This window comes from Lissotriton helveticus, chromosome 10 (assembly GCF_964261635.1).
Source record: "Lissotriton helveticus chromosome 10, aLisHel1.1, whole genome shotgun sequence".
Classification (NCBI taxonomy): domain Eukaryota; kingdom Metazoa; phylum Chordata; class Amphibia; order Caudata; family Salamandridae; genus Lissotriton; species Lissotriton helveticus.
This window is the reverse complement of record NC_136071.1, coordinates 420,357,496-420,380,170: the sequence shown is the minus strand read 5'-3', so window position 1 is coordinate 420,380,170 and position 22,675 is coordinate 420,357,496. Positions and strand designations below refer to the sequence as shown.

Genomic DNA, 22,675 nt, shown 5'->3' with positions numbered 1-22,675 from the left:
TCCAGACATCTCCGAGGCCAACACAAGATCTCAGCAGCTGAGACCTGTAGCCATCACGAGAGATGTGGGACCGGAAATCCTGGACATCCAGCACATTTCCTAGTGCATTGACTTTTCGAGCTTTCCCGAAGTTGTACATTGGGCAACTTGTAGTCCAAGCCCTGATCACCTCTTGCACCAAAGCTTGAGGGCCTACACTCTGCGAGTGTTCCGTGGGTCCGTTTCCTGCATTCCTGCTTGAGGCACTGATGGACTTGGCCCTTTTTGGAGGGTCATCCCTAAACTTTTTGCTTTCCTCCTAGCCTTTTTGCTGACTTGGTGTTGGTGGTTTTAGGACTCTGGGCACTTTAGCATTGGTTAGCAGTGCAGAGTGCGTGAGCTCTCTGACCTCCATAGGTTAATATTGGGAACTCCCCCCTTATGGGATAACTCCTAAATAAAACAAAATAAGTATGGCATGTTTGGTATGTGTGGAATGGAAATTATAAATGCTGCGCAATGGTGTGCAGATTTACTTTTACTATTTGAGGAATGCCACTTTTAAAAGTTGGCATTTCTGTGTGCTGTGTGCCTGCCTGCAAGTCTGTTTCTAGAAGTGACGGGGCTGGTGAGGAGTGGGTGGCGCCAGGGAGGTAGGGTCAGGCTGAGTTGGAGGTCTGCAACTCGAGTAGTGGGCGGAGGAATCTCCTGTCCCTGACTAGGTCAGTGCCTGCCCTGTACAAGGTTAGCTCCGCCCCCTACTAACACCCCTCCCAGTGCCAGTTGGGACTGGAACTTCCAAGACCCTTTCAGAAGCCCCTACCCCCTGACCTTTCCAGAAACTTCTACCTCCTTCCAGACGCAGGGCAGGGAGGTGTATAAATACTGGGGCTGTGAGCCCAAGATGGGTGTGCTTGTGCTGACGGGGAGGGGACGCTGTGCCAGGAGGAACTGCCGTGGGACACTGCGTGCTGGCCCCTGTGCCCAACTTGGCCCCTCTACCTTCTACTGGATGGGGAAGGAGCTGCGCTGGAGCCAGGGCTGCTGCCCTTCAGGATTGCCATCCACACTGTGTTGGACTGTCCCAAGGGATTGCCACTCTGCTGGGGAAGAGAAGCCCTGTAGTCTGCTGACCTTTGCCCAACCCTGATTGCTTCCCAGTGCTTTGTGAGCACTGCACCAAGTTTCCGTGCCCCAAGAGGAGAGGAGCATCTGTCTTCTGCAGCTGCTGGGCTGCCAGAGTGACTAGAGGATTCCCCTAGACTGCGTGGGCATCTTCAGGGAGAGCCCCGGCGTGGGAACTCCCCGTGTGCTGTGAAGAAGTGAGAGCCTACCCCACCTTCCTTGTGCTTATCAATCTAAAACAGGAGCCTACCCCGCATCTGTACTTAATTAACAAGCGGGTACCCACCTTGCTGTTTTCTGCGCTAGGAGCGGGTGCCAAACCCACTTCTGTATTAATTTAATTTGCAGCTGCCTACCCAGCTTTTTCATCCCCGCAAGCGGGTATCCACCCCGCGTCTTACTTCGGAGAATCATCGTCGCCGGCCCGGGAGTCACCGGAGCACCGCACAGGCTCCCCTTCTGATGTCAGATGGGAGCCGCGCTAGGATTGGTGCTGGCGGGAGAGTTGCCCCAGCAATGAGGAGCGTCATCAGGGAAGTCAAGCTGAGGCCGTCTGGAGCCTCGCGGTTTCCACACCGAAGTCCCGGGTCCCTGGAGGGACGCAGATGAAGTAGAGAGGCCTGGAAGCAGCCTGGGGTGGAGCGGGGCTCACGTGTGCCTGGGGAGAGCACCGCGAACGGCAGCAAAGACAGAGGGCGAGACCGGCTGTGACTCACCCGCCCAGCCCCTAAGGAGTGGTGAGTGGGGCTGGGCTCTGGGTCGTGGTGAGGCCGGAGGACCAAGGCGCCGAGCGGGGCTCCCGAGTACCTAGGGCGAGCCCCGCAACCTGAAGCTGCACCGGAAGAAGGGTGGAGGTGGAGAGAGGCGCCACCAAGGTTCCCCCGCGTGTGCTGAAGACTGGAGGAGACCCAGGTACCGCTGGTGAGTAGGGCTGACCTGGGGAGCAAGAGCGAGCTACTTCACTGGTGTTTGGTTACAGGAGCGGCCCAGCGGGAACAGCGGGCCGCTCCAACGTGGGTGCCATATCTTTCTTTTGAGTCCTAGAGTGGGCTCACATTGGTAACAGCGGCGCCGCAGTTGCGGGCCGCTGCAACATTTTTGGGGCACTTTTTGAATTCCAGGAGCCCGGAGGGGGCCTCGACCCTACGCAATCGTTGGCAGTGACTCTTAGGCTCATCCCAACTGCGCCGCAGAGGCAGCCAACTGCGACGTGGTGGGTGACAATTCTTTCAGAGTCCCAGAGTGGGGCTCCAACTCGCACTGTTGGTGCCACATACTTTTGAGTCCCAGAGGGGGGGGCTCACCTAGGTCACGGCTGCACCGCAGGAGCGGGCAGCTGCAACGTTGTGGGCACTGGTCTGACCTTCTGACTCTGTGTTATGTCCCCTGCTAAGATGACTTATGGTTAATACATCTCTGCCTCATGGTGATGCTAACGCATATGATTATGTCTAGCGCAGGATGTGACTTATGGTCATGGTTTTTGCCCCATCCATAGATGCAAACACATAATGTTTTTTTATGCCTAATGAATTGCCTCAGGTGATTATGCCAAATGCTAATATGGTTATTTCTAATGTTATGCATAATGTGATTTAGGTCTGATGTTTTCCACTAATGCTTACACTGCAAGTTTTATTTATTAGGTGCCTGATCTAATGTACCTGAGGCCTAATCAGAATACATGATATGTGTTGTGCCTAACGTTAACATGATTTACGCCCATCCTAATATGGTTTTGCATAATGTCTTTTTACCCTAAGGATGTTGCATATATACTATAAGGAGGCCTAACGTCAGGGTATGATGTTCTAGGGGTATACCCGATCTAAGGTTTTTATGCCTCATGTTGATATGATGCTAAGATCTTACCAGTAGGTACTGAGGGTTCTATATTGACTCATTGTATTTCTGCGATGGTTCCGGTAGCGACCCGATTGGCTCTGCCTTGTACATAATCCCCTGTAAATAATGTCCTGGTGCCTGTAGGCACAGTGTATATGTCTGTGATTCTAATGTGTTTTTATGATACAAAGGCTATTTTTAAATAACCTTGTGTGAAGTCTCTTTTGTAGTGTGCCTAGTGTGTCGCCGGTGTGTGTGTGTGTGTTGCGCAAACGGTTTACACATTGCCTCTGGGATAGGCCTGACTGCTCGTGCCAAGCTACCAAGGGGGTGAGCAGGGGTTATCCTCAGGGTGTACCTCCCTCGCCCTGACTAGACCGGGGGTTTCTGCCTGGCTCTGGCGCATGCCCTAGCCTACCTGGAACCCCCGTTTCTAACACTGGTGGACAAGCGGTGGGATAGGACTTGCATTTGCGCAATATCACAGCGACAACTGGTTTAACTACAAACTCTGCATTTAGAATAATCACAGGTTTGGGGATTATTTTTCTTGATTTTGACTTTGCCTTGAAAGTCATTTGAAATTGTGTCCCCCTGTGGGTTGCATATCCCTTGTGTATCTCGCTAAGATGGGGTTAATCTATGATGAGGGTGACCTAATGGAGTACACTGAGGAGGAGGTAGTGAGTTTCTGTAGAGAAAGGGGAATACCCACAGTAGGCAACACCCGCAGGAAACTCTTCCTTTATGAAGCCCTCAAAAGGGGAATGGCCTTAAAGCGCAGGGGGACCTTTCAGATTACTCCTCTGCATACCTAAGCCCCTCTGCATACCTTAGTGCTGGGTTTAAGAGAGACCCTGAGGAAGACCCGAGAGTTGGACGGATTCTGAGAGCGAGGGTTCTGAGTCCATAACCCTGGGGGTAGGTGGCCCTGAAGAGGAGGAAGAAAATGACTGGGCGGGGATGCCAGTAGGTAGTGAGGACCCCATAGATAGGGAGTCCCTTGCTGGGTCCAGTGCTGGGGGCAGTGCCCCATCCCTTTCCCTGTCCCCAGAAGAGTGGGTAGATAGGAAGGAATAAAGGGAGCATCAGCTGGCTTTGGAGAGGCTCAGGTTAGAGCACGCCAGAGAGATAGCGCAGCTGAGTTTCGAAGAAAAAAAGCTAGAGAACGAAAGGGTCCAAGCACAGGAAAGGATGGCGGGGGCAGAGAGGGCCTTTGCCAGGGAGAAACTAGCTCTAGAGGGTAGGTTGTCCCCTGAGAGTGGTTTCTGTAGTCTGGATATACGGCAGTGGGTGGATTCAGTGGTGGCAGCGATAGAGAGTCCAGTGTAGGAAGTCCCACTCCCAGATCTCAGAGTATGGTGCCTGATTCCTGGGAAGAGGGGTGCAGGTTGAGATTCAGGGGCAGCAAGAAACTGTCTCACCAGTCCTGTGGGGAGCTTGTGGATGTGTGTTGGACTGCACTGGAGCATCGGGTGGTGCATAGCATGGTTAGCGATTTTGATTGGTTGTTCCATCTGCTCATCAGAGAGCACATGTTCAGTAATTGTTTTCTGGAGTTCTTCCAACCCCGAGAGGTAGGAGAGGTTCAGAGTAACCCAGCTAGGTCCCAGTGTATTGGGAGGGTTGTAGGGCCTCACGTTCTGTCTCCAAGGAGAAGGAGTGAGACGGGGAGGTGTCCCGAGGTGCCCCAACCACAGTCTCAGGGCCTGGAGAGTTCCAGAAGGGAACCCCAGGTTGGGAACCTAGGCTGTCCTGATGGGCCGTCCATTGAGGGGGATCCCCTAGTGTCAGGAGAACCAGGGGTGTCTGGAAACAGAGCTCCAGTGGTTCTGGTTTCTGCTCAGCCACAGGATTTAGATCCTGGGCTGGGATGCCAGGTTCAGGTACTCCCTGACCTGGAGGGCGGGACATCTGTAGTCAGTGTACCCCCCGGTTTGTCTTCCAGGGGTACCACTCCAGGTGGGAGGGTGCGGAACTCTGGGAGGGGGTGCAGAGGGAGGGAGGACTCACCTCTTGCACAGATTCAACTTAAGGGTTTTGACCCTAGGTTGGTGGATCAGTTGCAGGACCAAGGTCCTGAACTGGTGAGAGTGTTGTGTTCTGAGCGTGCCTCTCCTAGGAGGACAGTGCGGAACCCCAGAAGGAGAGGTAGGGGGAGGAAAGCCTCACCCGTGACTTCTGGTCAGCCTGAGGGTGCGGACCCTAGGCTGGAGGATCAGTGGCTGTTTAGAACTGCCCTGATGTGAGGTAGAATGGTAAATAGGTACTATGTGCCCGGGGCTACTGCCCCCCACTCTGTGAGACAGCAGGGACCAGAGACATCTGGATGGCCTAGGGCCTGGCCCTGGCCACAGACAGCTAGGGAGTACCAGTGGGGTAGCTTAGTTGGTCCAGGGAGCTCTGACAGAGGGAACCACCTGGGTTCGGAGTGGCGTAGAACTGCCCGGTGCCCCTGCAGTTGCGGTCCTGCGTCCGTGTTCTATCGCCCCAAGCAGGGAAGTCCTGGCAGAAAGGGGGTCGTGTTGGACTTGGCCCTTTTTGCAGGGTCATCCCTAAACTTTTTGCTTTCCTCCTAGCCTTTTTGCTGACTTGGTGTTGGTGGTTTTAGGACTCTGGGCACTTTAGCATTGGTTAACGGTGCAGAGTGCGTGCGCTCTCTGCACTCCATATCTAACTTTGGGAACTCCCCCCTTATGGGATAACTCCTAAATAAAACAAAATAAGTGTGGCATGTTTGTTATGTGTGGAATGGAAATGATAAATGTTGCGCAATGGTGTCTGCAGATTTACTTTTACTATTTTAGGAATGCCACTTTTAAAAGTTGGCATTTCTGTGTGCTGTGTGCCTGCCTGCATGTCTGTTTCTAGAAGTGACGGGGCTGGTGAGGAGTGGGTGGCGCCAGGGAGGTAGGGTCAGGCTGAGTGGGAGATCTGCAACTAGAGTAGTGGGCGGAGGAATCCCCTGTCCCTGACTAGGTCAGTGCCTTCCCTGTACAAGGTTATCTCCGCCCCTACTAACACCCCTCCCAGTGCCAGTTGGGACTGGAACTTCCAAGACCCTTCCAGAAGCCCCTACCCCTGACCCTTTCAGAAACGTCTACCTCCTTCCAGACGCAGGGCAGGGAGGTGTTTAAATACAGGGGCTGTGAGTCCAGGAGGGGTGTGCTTGTGCTGACATGGAGGGGATGCTCTGCCAGGAGGAACCGCCGTGCGACACTGCGTGCTGGCCCCTGTGCCCAACTTGGCCCCTCTACCTTCTACTGGACGGGGAAGGAGCTGCGCTGGAGCCAGGGCTGCTGCCCTTCAGGATTGCCATCCACACTGCGTTGGACTGTCCCAAGGGATTGCCACTCTGCTGGGGAAGAGCTGCCCTGTAGTCTGCTGATCTTTGCCCTACCCTGATTGCTTCCCAGCGCTTTGTGAGCGCTGCACCAAGTTTCCGTGCCCCAAGATGAGAGGAGCGTCTGTCCTCTGCAGCTGCTGGGCTGCCAGAGTGACTGGAGGATTCCCCTAGACTGTGTGGGCATCTTCAGGGAGAGCCCTGGCGTGGGAACTCCCCGTGTGCTGTGAAGAAGTGGGAGCCTACCCCACCTTCCTTGTGCTTATCAATCTAAAATGGGAGCCTACCCCGCATCTGTACTTAATTAACAAGAGGGTGCCCACCCCGCTGTTTTCTTGGCTAGGAGCGGGTGCCCAACCCGGTTTTGTATTTATTTAATTTGCTGGTGCCTACCCAGATTATTCATCGCCGCAAGCGGGTGTTCACCCCGCGTCTTACTTCGGAGAATCCACGCCACCGGCCCGGGAGTCACTGGAGCACCGCACAGGCTCCCCTGCTGACGTCAGAGGGGAGCCGTGCTAGGATTGGTGCTGGCGGCAGAGTTGCTCCAGCAACGAGGAGCATCATAAGGGAAGCCGCGCTGAGGCCTTCTGGAGCCTCCCCCACCGAAGTCCCGGGTCCCTGGAGGGACCCGGGTGAAGTAGAGAGGCCTGGAAGCAGCCTGGGGTGGAGCGGGGCTCCCGTGTGCCTGGGGAGAGTCCCGCGAATGGCAGCAATGACAGAGGGTGAGACCTGCTGAGACTCACCCGCCCAGCCCCTAAGAAGTGGTGAGTGGGACTGGGCCCTGGGTCGTGGTGAGGTCGGAGGACCAAGCCACCGAGCGGGGCTCCCGAGTACCTAGGGAGAGCCCCGCAAGCTGAAGCGGCACTGGAAGAAGGGTGGAGGCGGAGAGAGACGCCACCAAGCTTCCCTCGCATGTGCTGGAGACTGGAGGAGACCCATGTACTGCCAGTGAGTGGGGCTGACCTGGGGAGCAAGAGCGAGGCACTTGACTGATGTTTGGTTACCAGAGCGGCCCAGCGGGAACAGCGGGCCGCTCCAACGTGGGTGCCATATCTTTATTTTTAGTCCTAGAGTGAGCTCACATTGGTAACAGCAGCGCCGCAGTTGCGGGCTGCTGCAACATTTTTGGGGCACTTTTTGAATTCCAGGAGCCCGGAGGGGGGCTCCACCCTACTCAATCATTGGCAGTGACTCTTGGGCTCATCCCAGCTGCGCCACAGAGGCGGCCAGCTGCGACGTGGTGGGTGACAATTCTTTCAGAGTCCCAGAGTGGGGCTCCAACTCGCACTGTTAGCGCCACATTCTTTTGAGTCCCAGAGGGGGAGGGCTTACCTAGGTCAATGCTGCACCGGAGGAGCGGGCAGCTGCAACGTTTTGGGCACTGGTCTGACCATCTGACTCTGTGTTATGTCCCCTGCTAAAATGGCTTATGTTTAATACATCTCTGCATCATGGTGATGCTAACGCATATGATTATGTCTAGAGCAGGATGTGGCTTATGGTCATGGTTTTTGCCCAATCCATAGATGAGAACACATAATGTTTTTTATGCCTAATGAGATGCCCTATATTATGCCTAATGTTTTTTTATGCCTAATTAATTGCCTCAGGTGATTATGCCAAATGCTAATATGGTTATTTCTAATGGTATGCATAATGTGATGTAGGCCTGATGTTTTCCCCTAATGCTTACACTGCGAGTTTTATGTAGTAGGTGCCTGATCTAATGTACCTGAGGCCTAATGAGAATACATGATATGTGTTGTGCCTAACGTTAACATGATTTAGGCCCATCCTAATATGGTTTTGCATAATGTCTTTTTACCCTAAGGATGTTGCATATATACTATAAGGAGGCCTAACGTCAGGGTATGATGTTCTGGGGGTATACCGGATCTAAGGTGTTATGACTCATGTTGATATGATGCTAAGTTTATGATCTTACCAGTAGGTACTGAGAGTTCTATATTGACTCATTGTACTTCTGCGATGGTTCCGGCAGCGACCCGATTGGTGCTGCCTTGTACATAATCCCCTGTAAATAATGTCCTGGTGCCTGTAGGCACAGTGTATATGTCTGTGATTCTAATGTGGTTTTATAATACATAGGCTATTTTTATATAACCTTATGTGGAGTCGCTTTTGTAGTGTGCCTAGTGTGTCGTCGGTGTGTGTGTGTGTGTTGCGCAAACGCTTTTCACATTGCCTCTGGGATAGGCCTGACTGCTCGTGCCAAGCTACCAAGGGGGTGAGCAGGGGCTATCCTCAGGGTGTACCTCCCTCACCCTGACTAGACCGGGCTGGCTCTGCCTGGCTCTGGCGCATGCCCTAGCCTACCGGGAACCCCCGTTTCTAACAGGCACCTTCGTGATCCCTGGTCCATCAACTGGTAGGTCCACACAAAGAAAACTCATTTGATTCTTGGGCTTTCCTGGTTGCTCCAGATGTGCCCTGACTACCCTCCAAAGGATGAGTCCCTCAGACCTTGCTGGTCTGCACCAAAGCCAATCTTTCCATTCTGCGTGGGTTGCTGTTGCCAAGGTTTATTGGGCCTAATCCAGATACTGATGCTGCAGCACTCAATATCCGACGTGGGCCAGCTCAAATCCAGCTCCTGGTTGTCGTCGACGCCTCCTGGGCCTCGTGGCTGAAGGATCGAACTTCACCTGCATCACCTGAAATCACCCGACATCGGCTGGCTTCTTCTTGTTGCCTTCCTGGTCACTGGCTAGTGACCCAGACTCTGTCCCCTCTGCTTTCAGGTTCTTCAGAACTCCGATCCACCCTTGGATCCATCCGAACACTTTTCATCTGGTCGCCTGCAGCACTTTTTTGCAACTCTCCATAGGAAACAACGATGAAACCCGACACAAAAAGACACCTATGCACCCGGCTTCCCTGGGTGAGGTAACACAAGTACTTTGATGCTCCCGTGGGTCTTGACTCTCAAAGTGTCCAGTACTGAAGGGGTTTGTTCGTAGTCAACTCCCAAGTGTCATTATTCTTTAAAAATCTAACCGTAACTTTCTCCATAGAAGTCAATGGTGATTCGCAGCTGTGTTTAGACACTGCACGCGTCCCCCGTGGGTCTCCTGCGTTCCTACCTTGGGTTGTTCCTGGTTGCCCCAGCAATTCTACAGGCCCAAGGCCTTGTCTCTATGTTCACAGCGATACTTATACCCCTTTCTTAGTTTATGGTTTGTGAGGACCCTTGGGCAAAACGTATACTGTGCTAAATTACTGTGTGCTACTTAAGTTTTCTGTAAGTACTTTGGCCTCTAGTCTCATAAAGAGACCAGAGGGGTGTGTTTAGAATAAATACATATATTTTATATATATACCTAGTGGGGTTCTCTTTTCATTTGGTCATTCATGAGATTATAGACTGGTAAAACAAGCTGCTTTACATTCCTTCAAAACTTAGCCTGCAGGCTGCTCTCTACAGCTACCACTAGGATAGCTTTCTATAAAGGTTGTCTAAACCTACCATCAATAAGGGTTGTTTGGACTGGTGCAAGGTGCCCACTAGAATAGTAGACAGCATATGCCAGGCCAACTTCTCACACCCTGTTCCTTCTTTCTGCTCTGCTTTTGTTTTTTTCTGCACCCCTGTTGCTTCTTTCTGTACCCCTATAGCCACTTTCTCCAACACTGTGCCCCCTTTTTGCATCTCTGTTGCTTCTTTCTGTACTTCTCTTGCCTCTTTTTCCACCCCTCATCCCTCTTCCTGCACCTCTGTTGCTTCTTTCTGCACTTCTCTTGCTTCTTTCTGTACCTCTGTCCCTTCTTTCTGCAACCCTGGTACATCCTTCTGTACCCCTCTTCCTTTTTCTGCTCCCCTCTTGCCTCTTTCTACACCTCTCTTCCTTCTTTCTGCATTTCTTTCTGCAACTCTCTTGATTCTTTCCGTATCCCTCTTGCCTGTTTTTCCTCTCCACTTTCCCCTTTATGCATCTCTGTTGCTTCTTTTGCTCCTTTCTGCACCTCTCTTTTTCTTCTTTATGCAATGCTCGTGCCTCTTTCTGTACCCCTTCCCTCTTTTTACACTCATTTTGCCTCTTTCTGTATCTCTGTTGTTTCTTTCTGCACTTCTTTTGTTTCTTTCTGCACCTCTCCTGTTTCTTTCTGTACCCCTCTTGCCTCTTTCTCCACCCCTCCTCCCCTTTCTACATCTCTCTTTCTTCTTTCTGCACTTCTCCTACCTATTTCTGCACCTCTGACCCTTCTTTCTGCAACCCTTGTGCACTCCTCTTCCCTCTTTCTGCTTGTCTCTTTCTGCACCTCTGTCGCTTCTTTCTGTACTTCGTTTGTTTCTTTCTGTACCTTTCTTGCTTCTTTCAGCACCCCTCACGCCTCTTTATGCACCCCTCTTGCCTCTTTATGCACTCCTCTGGCCTCTTTCTGCACCTCTGTTCCCTCTTTCTGTACTTCTTTTGTTTCCTTCTGCACCTGTCTAGCTTCTTGCTGCACCTCTCTTGCTTCTTTCTGCACCCCTCTTGCTTCTTTCTACGCCCCTCTTCCTTTTTTCTGCACCTCTCTTGCCTCTGTCTATACACATGTTCCCTCTGTCTGCACCCCTTTTGCCTGTTTCTGCAACTCTCTTGCCTTTTCTGCAGTAATCTTACTTCCTTTTGCACCTCACTTGCCTCTTTCTGCACTTCTCTTGCTCTTTCTGCACCCTTCGCGCCACTTTCAGCTCCTCTGCTGCTTCTTTCTGTACTCCTCTTCCTTCTTTCTGTACCCCTCCTGCCTCTTTCGGTACCTCTCTTATCTCTTTGTGCACCTCTCCTCCCATTTTATGCACTCCTCTTTCCTCTTTTTTCACCTCTGTTGGTTCTTTCTGCACTGCTCTTGCTACGTTCTACACCTCACTTGCCTCTTTCTGCACTTCTCTTGATTTGTTCTATGCCTCTGTTTCTTCTTTCAGCAAATCTCTGGCCTCGTTTTGCACTTCTCTTCCTTCTTCCTGCACCACTCTTGTCTCTATCTCCACCCCTCTTCCCCCTTTCTGCATGTCTGCTGCTTCTTTCTGCACTTCTCTTGCCTCTTTCTCCTCCCCTATTCCCTCTTTCTGCATCCCTGTTGCTTCTTTCTGCACTTATCTTGCATCTTTCTGTAGCTCTCTTGTTTCTTTCTCCACCCCTTGTACCTCTTTCTGTGTCCCTATTCTCTTTCTGCACTCCTCTTGCCCCTTTCTGCACCCTTCTTCTCTTTCTGCACTCCTCTTGCCCCTTTCTGTACCTCTGTTCCTTTTTTTCTGTACTTCTTTTGTTACTTTGTGTACCTCTCTTGCTTCTTCCTGTGTCCCTCTGGCCTCCTTCTCTATCCCTCTTCCCGCTTGCTGCACCTCTGGTGCTTCATTCTGCACCTTTCTTATCTTTTTCTCTATCCTTATTCCCTCTTTCTGCTCCTCTGTTGCTCCTTTCTATACCTCTCTTGCTTCTTTATGCACCCCTCCTGCCTCTTTCTGCACCCCTCTTCTCTCTTTTTGCATCCCTCTTGCCTCTTTCTGCACCTCTGTTGCATCTTTATGCACTACTCTTGCTTCTTTTTGTACCTCTTGTGCTTCTTTCTACACCACTTGTGCTTCTTTCTGTACCCCTCTTCCCTCTTTCTGCATACTAATTGCCTCTTTCTGCCCCTGTTCCTTCTTTCTGCTCTTCTTTTGTTTTTCCTACACCACTCTTGCTTCTTTCTGCACCCCTCTTGCCTCCTTCTCCACCCCTCCTCCCCTTTTTGCATCTCTGTTGCTTCTTTCTGCAGTTTTTTGCTTCTTTCTGTACCTCTGTCCCTTCTTTCTGTAACCCTTGTACCTGCTTCTGCACCCCTTCCCTCTGTCTGCTCCCCTCTTGTTTCTTTCTATACTTCTTTTGTTTCTTTCTGCACCTCTCTTGCTTCTTTCTGCACCCCTTTTCCTCTTTCTGTACCTCTGACCCTTTTTTCTGCAAACCTTGTGCCTCTTCCTGTACTGCTCTTCCCTCTTACTGCTCCCCTCTTGTTTTTTTCTGCACCTGTCGCTTCTTTCTGTACTTCTTTTGTTTCTTCCTGTAACTTTTCTTGCTTTCAGCACCCTCGTGCCTCTTTATGCACCCCTCTTCCCTCTTTCTGCACTCCTTCTGCCTCTTTCTGCGCCTCTCTTGCCTCTGTCTGCACACCTGCTCCCTCTTTCTGCACCCCTTTTGCCTGTTTCTGCAACTCTCTTGCCTCTTTCTGCAGATATCTTCCCTCCTTTTGCACCTCTCTTGCCTCTTTCTGTACTTCTCTTGCTCTTTCTGCACCCTTTGTGCCTCTTTCAGCACCTCTATTGCTTCTTTCTGCACTTCTCTTCCTTCTTTTTGCACCCCTCCTGCCTCTTTCTGTACCTCTCTTGCCTCTTTGTGCACCTCTTTTCCCTTTTTCTGCACTCCTCTACTCTCTTTTGGCAATTCCCTTTCTTCTTGCTACACTTCTCTTCCTTCATTCTTTACCCCTCCTGCCTCTTTCTGTACCTTTCTTGCCTCTTTGTGTGTAGGAGAGTAGGGTCTGCTTTCCTATGGTCACCCCACTTTTTGCTTTTTGCTTCACTGGTTTTCGACTTTAAGGTGGCTGTGGGCCTGCTAATCAGACCCACAGCTCCTGTGGGTATTAACTATCCTAGTGTCCTAGTTTTCAGTAGCTTTCTCCTAGTTCATCCGGAAGTGTCCTAAAAGAACTAGTTTCCATTTCTTTTGTTCCCATTCTAACTTTATGGTAACTCGCATGTGTGTCAAGACACTGCACACGCCTCCCGTGGGCCTCCTGCTTCCTATCCCTTGGTAGTACTGCGTAGCCCCAGCGATTCCCTAGGCCCTAGGCCTATCCTTTGTTTGTGACGTGGTCCTTATACCACTATTTTAGTATATGGTTTTACGTGCCCCTAGGGCCCTACTGTATATTGTGCAACTTATTCTATGGTAATTAAGTATCTTGTTATGTGCTTGTGCCTCTGACCTCATATAGAGTTCAGAGGGTTGTCTTAGTAATAAATACATATATATTTTATATATAACCTGTGTGGTGTCCTTTCATTTGTGATTAAAGGGGTTACATATGGTAAAACAGCTGGCTTCACATGCCCTCTTGAGTTTAGCCTAAGACTGCTTTGTCCATGCTACCACTAGGATAGCTGGTCTATAAGGTTGAGATTACAACCATCACTAAGGGTTGTTTGGACTGATAAAGGGTGCCTACTAGAATAGTGGACATCACATATCAGGCCAACTTCTCACATTGTGTACCTCTCCTACTTCTTTCTGCACCACTCTTGCCTTTTTTTGCACCTCTGTTGGTTCATTCTGCACTGCTCTTCCCTCCTTCTGCACCTCACTTGCCTCTTTCTGCACTTTTCTTTCTCTTTCTGCACCCTTCGAGCCTCTTTCAGCACCTCTATTGCTTCTTTCTGCACTTCCCTTCCTTCTTTCTGTATCCAGTTTGCCTCTTTCAGTACCTCTCTTACCTCTTTGTGCACCTCTCCTCCCATTTTATGCACTCCTCTTGCCTATTTTTTCACCTCTGTTGGTTCTTTCTGCACTGCTCTTGCTTCTTTCTACACCTCATGTGCCTCTTTCTGCACTTCTCTGGCTTCTTTCTATACCTCTGTCGCTTCTTTCAGCAATTCTCCTGCCTCTTTCTGCACTTTTCTTCCTCCCTCCTGCACAACTCTTGCCTCTATATTCACCCCTCATCCCCCTTTCTGCATGTCTTTTGCTTCTTTCTGCCCTTCTTTTGCCTCTTTCTCCACCCCTCTTCCCTCTTTCTGCATCTCTGTTGCTTCTTTCTGCACTTATCTTGCATCCTTCTGTACCTGTCTTGCTTCTACCTACACCCCTTGTACCTCTTTATGCACCCCTGTTTCTTCTTTCTGCTCTTCTTTTGTTTCTGTCTGCTCCCCTCTTGCCTCTATCTCCACCCCTCTTCCCCCTTTTTGCATCTCTGTTGCTTCTTTCTGCACTTATCTTGCATCCTTTTGTACCTGTCTTGCTTCTTCCTGCACCCCTCATCCCTCTTTCTGCACCCCTCTTCTCTTTCTGCACTACTCTTGCCCCTTTCTACATCCTCTTCTCTTACTGCACTCCTCTTGCCCCTTTCTGCATCGCTGTTCCTTCTTTCTGCTCTTCTTTTGTTATTTTTTGCAACTCTCTTACTTCTTTCTGTGTCCCTCTTGCCTCTTTCTGCATCCCTCTTTCCGCTTTCTGCACCTCTGTTGCTTCTTTCGGCACCTCTCTTATCTTTTTCTCTATCCCTCTTCCCTCTTTCTCTTCCTCTGTCGCTCCTTTCTGTACCTCTCTTGCTACTTTCTGCACCTCTCGTGCCTCTTCCTGAACCCCTCTTCCCTCTTTTTGCAGCCCTCTTGCCTCTTTCTGCACCTATGTTGCATCTTTCTGCACTACTCTTGCTTCTTTTTGCACCTCTCGTGCTTCTTTCTACACCACTCGTGCTTCTTTCTGTACCCGTCTTCCCTCTTTCTGCACCCCTCTTGCTTCTTTCTCCACCCCTGTTCCTTCTTTCTGCTCTTATTTTGTTTCTTTCTACACCCCTGTTCCGTCTTTCTGCTCTTCTTTTGTTTTTTTCTGCACCCTGTTGCTTCTTTCTGCACCCCTCTTGCCACTTCCTCCACCACTGTGCCCACTTTTTGCATCTCTGTTGCTTCTTTCTGCCCTTCTCTTGCCTCTTTTTCCACCCCTCATTCCTCTTTCTGCACCTCTATTGCTTCTTTCTGTACTTCTCTTGCTTCTTTCTGTACCTCTGTCCCTTCTTTCTGCAACCTTTGTGCCTCCTTCTGCACCCCTCTTCCCTCTTTCTGCTCCCCTCTTACCTCTTTCTGCACCTCTCTTCCTTCTTTCTGCATTTCTTTCTGCAACTCTCGTGATTCTTTCCATATCCCTCTTGCCTGTTCCTACTCCCCACTTCCCTCTTTCTGCATCTCTGTTGCTTCTTTATGAACTTCTTTTGCTTCTTTCTATACCTCTGTCGCTTCTTTCAGCAATTCTCCTGCCTCTTTCTGTACTTTTCTTCCTCCCTCCTGCACAACTCTTGCCTCTATATTCACCCCTCATCCCCCTTTCTGCATGTCTTTTGCTTCTTTCTGCCCTTCTTTTGCCTCTTTCTCCACCCCTCTTCCCTCTTTCTGCATCTCTGTTGCTTCTTTCTGCACTTATCTTGCATCCTTCTGTACCTGTCTTGCTTCTACCTACACCCCTTGTACCTCTTTATGCACCCCTGTTTCTTCTTTCTGCTCTTCTTTTGTTTCTGTCTGCTCCCCTCTTGCCTCTATCTCCACCCCTCTTCCCCCTTTTTGCATCTCTGTTGCTTCTTTCTGCACTTATCTTGCATCCTTTTGTACCTGTCTTGCTTCTTCCTGCACCCCTCATCCCTCTTTCTGCACCCCTCTTCTCTTTCTGCACTACTCTTGCCCCTTTCTACATCCTCTTCTCTTACTGCACTCCTCTTGCCCCTTTCTGCATCGCTGTTCCTTCTTTCTGCTCTTCTTTTGTTCTTTTTTGCAACTCTCTTACTTCTTTCTGTGTCCCTCTTGCCTCTTTCTGCATCCCTCTTTCCGCTTTCTGCACCTCTGTTGCTTCTTTCGGCACCTCTCTTATCTTTTTCTCTATCCCTCTTCCCTCTTTCTCTTCCTCTGTCGCTCCTTTCTGTACCTCTCTTGCTACTTTCTGCACCTCTCGTGCCTCTTCCTGAACCCCTCTTCCCTCTTTTTGCAGCCCTCTTGCCTCTTTCTGCACCTATGTTGCATCTTTCTGCACTACTCTTGCTTCTTTTTGCACCTCTCGTGCTTCTTTCTACACCACTCGTGCTTCTTTCTGTACCCGTCTTCCCTCTTTCTGCACCCCTCTTGCTTCTTTCTCCACCCCTGTTCCTTCTTTCTGCTCTTATTTTGTTTCTTTCTACACCCCTGTTCCGTCTTTCTGCTCTTCTTTTGTTTTTTTCTGCACCCTGTTGCTTCTTTCTGCACCCCTCTTGCCACTTCCTCCACCACTGTGCCCACTTTTTGCATCTCTGTTGCTTCTTTCTGCCCTTCTCTTGCCTCTTTTTCCACCCCTCATTCCTCTTTCTGCACCTCTATTGCTTCTTTCTGTACTTCTCTTGCTTCTTTCTGTACCTCTGTCCCTTCTTTCTGCAACCTTTGTGCCTCCTTCTGCACCCCTCTTCCCTCTTTCTGCTCCCCTCTTACCTCTTTCTGCACCTCTCTTCCTTCTTTCTGCATTTCTTTCTGCAACTCTCGTGATTCTTTCCATATCCCTCTTGCCTGTTCCTACTCCCCACTTCCCTCTTTCTGCATCTCTGTTGCTTCTTTATGAACTTCTTTTGCTTCTTTCTGCACCTCTCTTTTTCTTCTTTATGCAACGCTCATGCCTCTTTCGGTACCCCTCTTCCAGCTTTCTGCACTCCTCTTGCCTCTTTCTATATCTCTGTTGTTTCTTTCTGTACTTCTTTTGATTCTTTCTGCAACCCTCTTGCCTCTTTCTTCACCTCTCCTCCCATTTCTGAATCTCTGTTGCTTCTTTCTGCACTTCTCTTAACTCTTTCTGCACCTCTGACGCTTCTTTCTTCAACCCTTGTGCCTCTTCCTGCATTCCTCTTCCCTCTTTCTGCTCCCCTCTTGTCTCTTTCTGCACCTCTGTTGCTTCTTTCTGTACTTCTTTTGTTTCTTTCTGTACCTTTCTTGCTTCTTTTAGCACCCCTGGTGTCTCTTTATGCACCCTTCCCCTTTTCTGCACTCCTCTTGCCTCTTTCTGCACCTCTGTTCCCTCTTTCTGCATTTCTTTTGCTTCTTTCTATGCCCCTCTTCCTTCTTTCTGCACATCTCTTGCCTCTGTCTGCACACCTGTTCCCTCTTTCTGTACCCCTTTTACCTGTTTCTGCAACTCTTGCCTCTTTCTGCAGTTATCTGCCCTCTTTTTGCACCTCACTTGCCTCATGCTGCACTTCTCTAGCTCTTTCTGCACCCTTCACGCCTCTTTCAGCACCTCTATTGCTTCTTTCTGCACTTCTCTTCTTTCTTTCTGTAGCCCTCCTGCCTCTTTCTGTACCTCACTTGCCTCTTTCTGCACCGCTCATCCCTTTTTCTGCACTCCTCTTCCCTCTTGTTGTACCTCGGTTGGTTCTTTCTGCACTGCTGTTGCTTCTTTCTACACCTCTGTTAGTTCTTTCAGCAATTCTCTTGCCTCTTTCTGTACTTTTCCTCTTTCATTCTGTACCCCTCCTGCCTCTTTCTGTAACTCTCTTGCCTCTTTGTGTACCTCTCCTACATCTTTCTGCACCCCTCTTGCCTATTTTTGCACCTCGGTTGGTTCATGCTGCACTGCTCTTTCTTCTTTCTGAATCTCACTTGCCTCTTTCTAACTTTCTCTTGGTTCTTTCTGCACCTCTGTTGCCTCTTTCTGCACTTCACTTGCTTCTTTCTGTACATCTCTTTCCTCTTTTGGCATCTCTGTTGCTTCTCTCTGCAGTTCTTTTGCCTCTTTCTGCACTTCTGACTTAGAGGTAGTTTTAACCTCCATGCCCTATTATGTACTAGGGTCTTACATGGGGAGGTCATCCCAATCACAGGGGTACCCATAACCCATAGTGTACCCTAGTGTACGTAGGTGTTTTCACTGCATTCTGAGTGTCTTTCAGCATAGCACTGGGCCTAGGCCTGGTTAGTCAGAGTCAGTTACCACCAGTACCAGTCAGCTAAAGTTGGGGGCACAGAATTACTTTGCAACAAGGCTTCTCTCTGCAACTCGTTGGTTCTTTCTGCATATCTTTTGCTTTTTTCCACACCTTTCTTCGTCTTTCTGGACTTCTGTTGGATTTTTCTGCATTCCTCATGCTTATTTCGGCACCTTTCATCCTCTTTCTGCACATGCCCTACCGCTGTAGGCATAGTTAGAAATTAGCATTTAAAAAAACCTTTGACATTCATTAAGAAAAACACAGGTTTCAGGGACATTATAGTTAGAAACTAGCATTTAAAAAACCTTTGAAATTCACTGAAAAAAACATAGTTTCAGGGACGTTATAGTTAGAAATGAGCATTTAAAAAACGTTAGAAATTCACCGAAAAAAACCCACAGGTTGCAGGTTATAGTTGGTTGGACATTTCACTCGTACAAAACCAGAGATCATAAATTGGAACTCCCTCTACAACCAGGGGCCGCATAACACATGCAGTGCATTTTCCTTCATTGCGAAGGGTGCACCCGGCCCAATGAAGGAAAATATTCCCCATTATGGCGAATGCGCTACCACCAGGGCAGCTGCGAACTTGTACTGCCCTGGGGGAAGCGCATTTAAGTGAAATACGGAGCGCCTGCTTTACAGCCGCTCCGTGTTTCACTGTGCAATTTTCAAAGGGATTAGGGATCCCCTTGCAGGCGGGTGCAGTCAGTGACTGTACCTGCCTACATGGATAATACCTTGCTCTCAATTTAGTGGTAGCTGGGCTGAGCAGGTAGGCTTATCAGAGGGTTTCTGGAAGGACAGCCGGTCCAGTTGTTGAACAGGCTACAGGCGGTGGGGTTCTTGCCGGGTACTGTCTGCAGCGGTTCAGTTCCTGTCCAGCAGCGGTCTTCTTTCTTTATCTTGTGGTCCATCAAATCTAAGGAACAAGGTTACGGGGAGGCCATAAATACTGAATTTAAGGTGCTAACTGAGGTCGGGGCTACTGTCCCTTAGGGTGACTATACCTTTTGGGGAGAGGGGCACATCCTTGTTCCTAGTGGGCCTAATTCACCATTTCAAGATGGAGAAATTATAATAGAGGGATTCAACTCAGCTCAAGGCCCCCCTAGGGGTGTGCCGAGCCAAGGTGGATACTCCTACTTTGCTTACTAATTTTCCCAACTGTCCTGCAGCCAAAAGTGAGGCTAAGACAGGGGGTGGGCATCTCCACTAGTTGGAGCTGCCCAAATCAGCAGAGCAGCATATCACAATGTGTGAGCCTTTGAGACTCCCCACCAAGTGTTACTGTTCCTGCCAGAGGGAGGTGTGAAGCATCTTCACCCAGAGCAGGCTTTGTTTTTGACCCCCAAGCGCACAAAGGCTCTAACCGCATGAGGTCAGAAGCATTTCTGGTGGTGGCTGGCTGGGAAGGTCCAGTCAGCCAAAACACTAGAAGTTAGTTGTTTTTCAGGTGGTATCTCTAAGATGCTCTCTATGTGCATTTTATAGTAAATCCCACACTGGCATCAGTGTGGGTTTATTATGATGCGCAGCTTTTTACTAAACATCCCAGCTTTCAGTAAAGCCATTATAGAGCTGTGGTCTTCGCAATGACAAACTCTCAGCCTATGTAAGCAATATGGCTTCAATGTACTTACAATGTCTGTGAATGACACAGACACTGTAGGACATATTGCTCATGGAGCTATGCCCTCACCTGTGGTATGGTGTACCCTGCTATCGGCCTGTGAGGCCTGCTAGCGGGGCGACTTACCAATGCCACAGGCAGTGTTCGTAGGTATGGCTCACAGGGATATGTGCCATGTCGACTCTTCAATTTGGTCTACATTAAAACACGCAGCCTGCAATGGCATTGTGTGGGTGTTAGGGTGAGAGGTCTCTGAGGGTGGCATAAAACATGCTGCAGCTCATAGAGGCCCCCTACGGTCACAAGGCCCTTCGAACCAGGGGTACCCCTTATAAGGGCCTAACATGTGACCCAGAGGTGTGCCAATTGTGGAAAGAAAGGTACTGTTTTAGAAAAGAACACAGGCCCTGGGAACCTGATTGACAGGGACTCAAGGCACACAAAAGTGTGTGTTTTTTGTGTGTGGGCGGGGTGCTTACTGCAACAGAAACCCACTTTCCTACAATGTTTAAAGCATCTGATATCAGTGAGGACACCTGTGGCTTTGAAGGAGTAAGTAAGGCCTGAGCTTAACAGAGGTGTGGGCATTGGCTTTGTCTGGGAATGGGAAATGTATATCACTCATTCTATAACTCACTTTCTCTACACGTTTCTCTGTTTCTCTTGATCCCTCCTCGGAATACCTCTTCCTGAAACTCAATCTGACTCTATCCTCTTCACTTAATTACCATCTTGAAATCTGCTTGTCCCTCTATTCTCTTTTTTTCTCTCTGCCTCATGTTTTCCCAACCCTTATTTCCTAGTGTATCTTAGTCTTGCTCCATTACTCTCCTCTCTCTTGATATTTTCTTATCTCATGGCTACTTTCCAAATACTCCTTTCAAGCCGGGTCTGGTGGCTCAGTGGACTAATGCGTCCACTTCAGGGCCCTATGTTCGTTCGCATGGTCACAGGTTCAAATCCTGGTGGGTCAACTCAACCTTTCATCCATCTGAGGTCGATAAATGAGTACCATTGAGATGGGTAACAATAAACATCTGGTATTCAGCACCAAGAGACATTATTGGGGTGAACGTGTGCTTTACAAATACACATGTTATGTTATGTTTGTCTCTCTCCGGTCTGCTCTGCCCCTCCCTTCTGTCATTGCCATGTTTCTTTCTTTCTTGCTCTCCCTCAGAATTGTTGCCATTCTATTGCTTTCCTATAGAGGTCTTTATTTTTCATTACAAATATCACTCTATATTTTCAATTATTTAATGAAAAACATTTTAAGGCCACTGAAACATGATCTCTTGGAGGAATGGTGGGGGCTAAAGCACAATGATCCGGCCTCAATTTCAATATGCCTGTTCCTAATTGTTATATACCCTTCTCCTTAAGTGCAGACCACTTTAACGTGATTGGTCTAATACTTGGCCAGCCAGCAGGATATTACTGCACTGTATGAAATAGTAATAACCATTGCACTGTACATAGATTGCCCACATACAGGATCACAGCTGTCTTGTTGTAACATTGCTGTTAAGCTTGAGTGTGTGATTTTTTTCCATAGTCTTAAACTCCATCATAATGAAGGCATTAGGCCCACAAGCCTCAACCCGTCTTTCCTGAGACATATATCATCATTAATGTATAACTTTGCATGTGACAGTAACCCCATTTTATGAGGTTTATACATTTCAGACTAAATCTCTGAAACGTAGAAAAAAATGGGAAATCTTAAGTGGAAGTATGGTTTTTTATGTTACTCTTTTTACAATGCATTCAGGCACTAACTAAATAAAGATAAATGGCAGAAAGATGATAGCGCCTCGAATTGCAGGAGTGCTGTATCTCATTTTAAAGCAAATCATTTCACCAAACGAGTTCAGTATGAGTCTGAGGAGGTGTGGAATAGGACGTTTGTAAGAAAGTGGCTCTGTATATACTGGACCAAAGTAAGGTACAGTGTGTACAGACTCCACAGTCCATAAAGGTTTGGCAGAGGCTAAAGTTAGAAATAACCTTATTCTCTAAAGTGGTAGCTTGGTCGAGCAGTAAGGCAGTATCAGAGGACAGTGTAAAGCATTTGTTGTACACACTCAGTCAGCAAATGGTCTCACACACTCAAGAACTGAACTCTTGGCCAATTGTTTTGTATCAAAATATAAAGTTATTTTAAATTAGAACCAACAAGGTATCAAAAAATACTTTCTCAGAATAAATGACTTTAGTTTAAATACTTTGCAAATAGACAATAGACTTTTTAAGTACAGTAGTTACAGTGGTTGCAATGGGCAACACAATTTCAAACACAATGCAACATTGAGCTCAATGGAAATTTCTAGTCAAATGCAATTAATTACTTTATGGATTACTTTTCTAACCACAGGACTGGATCCTAGATTAAATCCTGGGACATCTCCTGTAAACAGTTGAGTAAAAGTGTTTTGGTTACAGTAGTGATTTTTAAGGAATATTATTGTATTTTAAAAGTTGACAGAAACTTTTTCACATAGAATCACCAATGTTATCCTATGGGAGGAAATTCACTTAGCAGGGAAGCAGTGTTATTGTTACTTTTTCTTACTCAGTGTTGGATCCTGGATCCAGCACTGGTGCAACTCCTGTAAACAGTTGAAAGAATGCATTTAGGTTATACAGGCGATTTTTAAGGAATATTTGTAGTTTGTGAAAATCGACACTTAGAAACTTTTCTGGTGAAAACCAGACAATGGGTTCCTATGGAAGGAAATACAAGTTACTGGTAAGTACGGTTAAAATTACTTTTCAGGGTCAGTGCTGGGCTGAAAGATGCAGCACTGGGTTCTCTCCTGATAACAGGTGAGTATATCGGAATTTGCTGTTCAGCTGATTTTAGGTGAGTATTTTAAAGTTTCCAAACTCCACACAAGAATTTCCAAGTGAAACCAGTCAATGCTACCCTATGGAAGAAAAGTGAGTTATCGGCTTTGGGGTAAGTTCTCGACTGGCAGAGTTAAGGTTCCGGGCATAGACTCAAGGGGCTCCCAGGGTCAGGTAGGTACAGTTGGTACACCCTCAGCGGCACA

General features: G+C 48.6%; 1 protein-coding gene across 2 annotated transcripts in view; it reads left to right on the top strand.

Annotated features, from left to right (window-relative positions):
* SEC14L5 (SEC14 like lipid binding 5) overlaps window positions 1-22,675 on the top strand; it is a 792,673-nt gene that overhangs the window by 439,079 nt on the left and 330,919 nt on the right. The window lies entirely within an intron of this gene.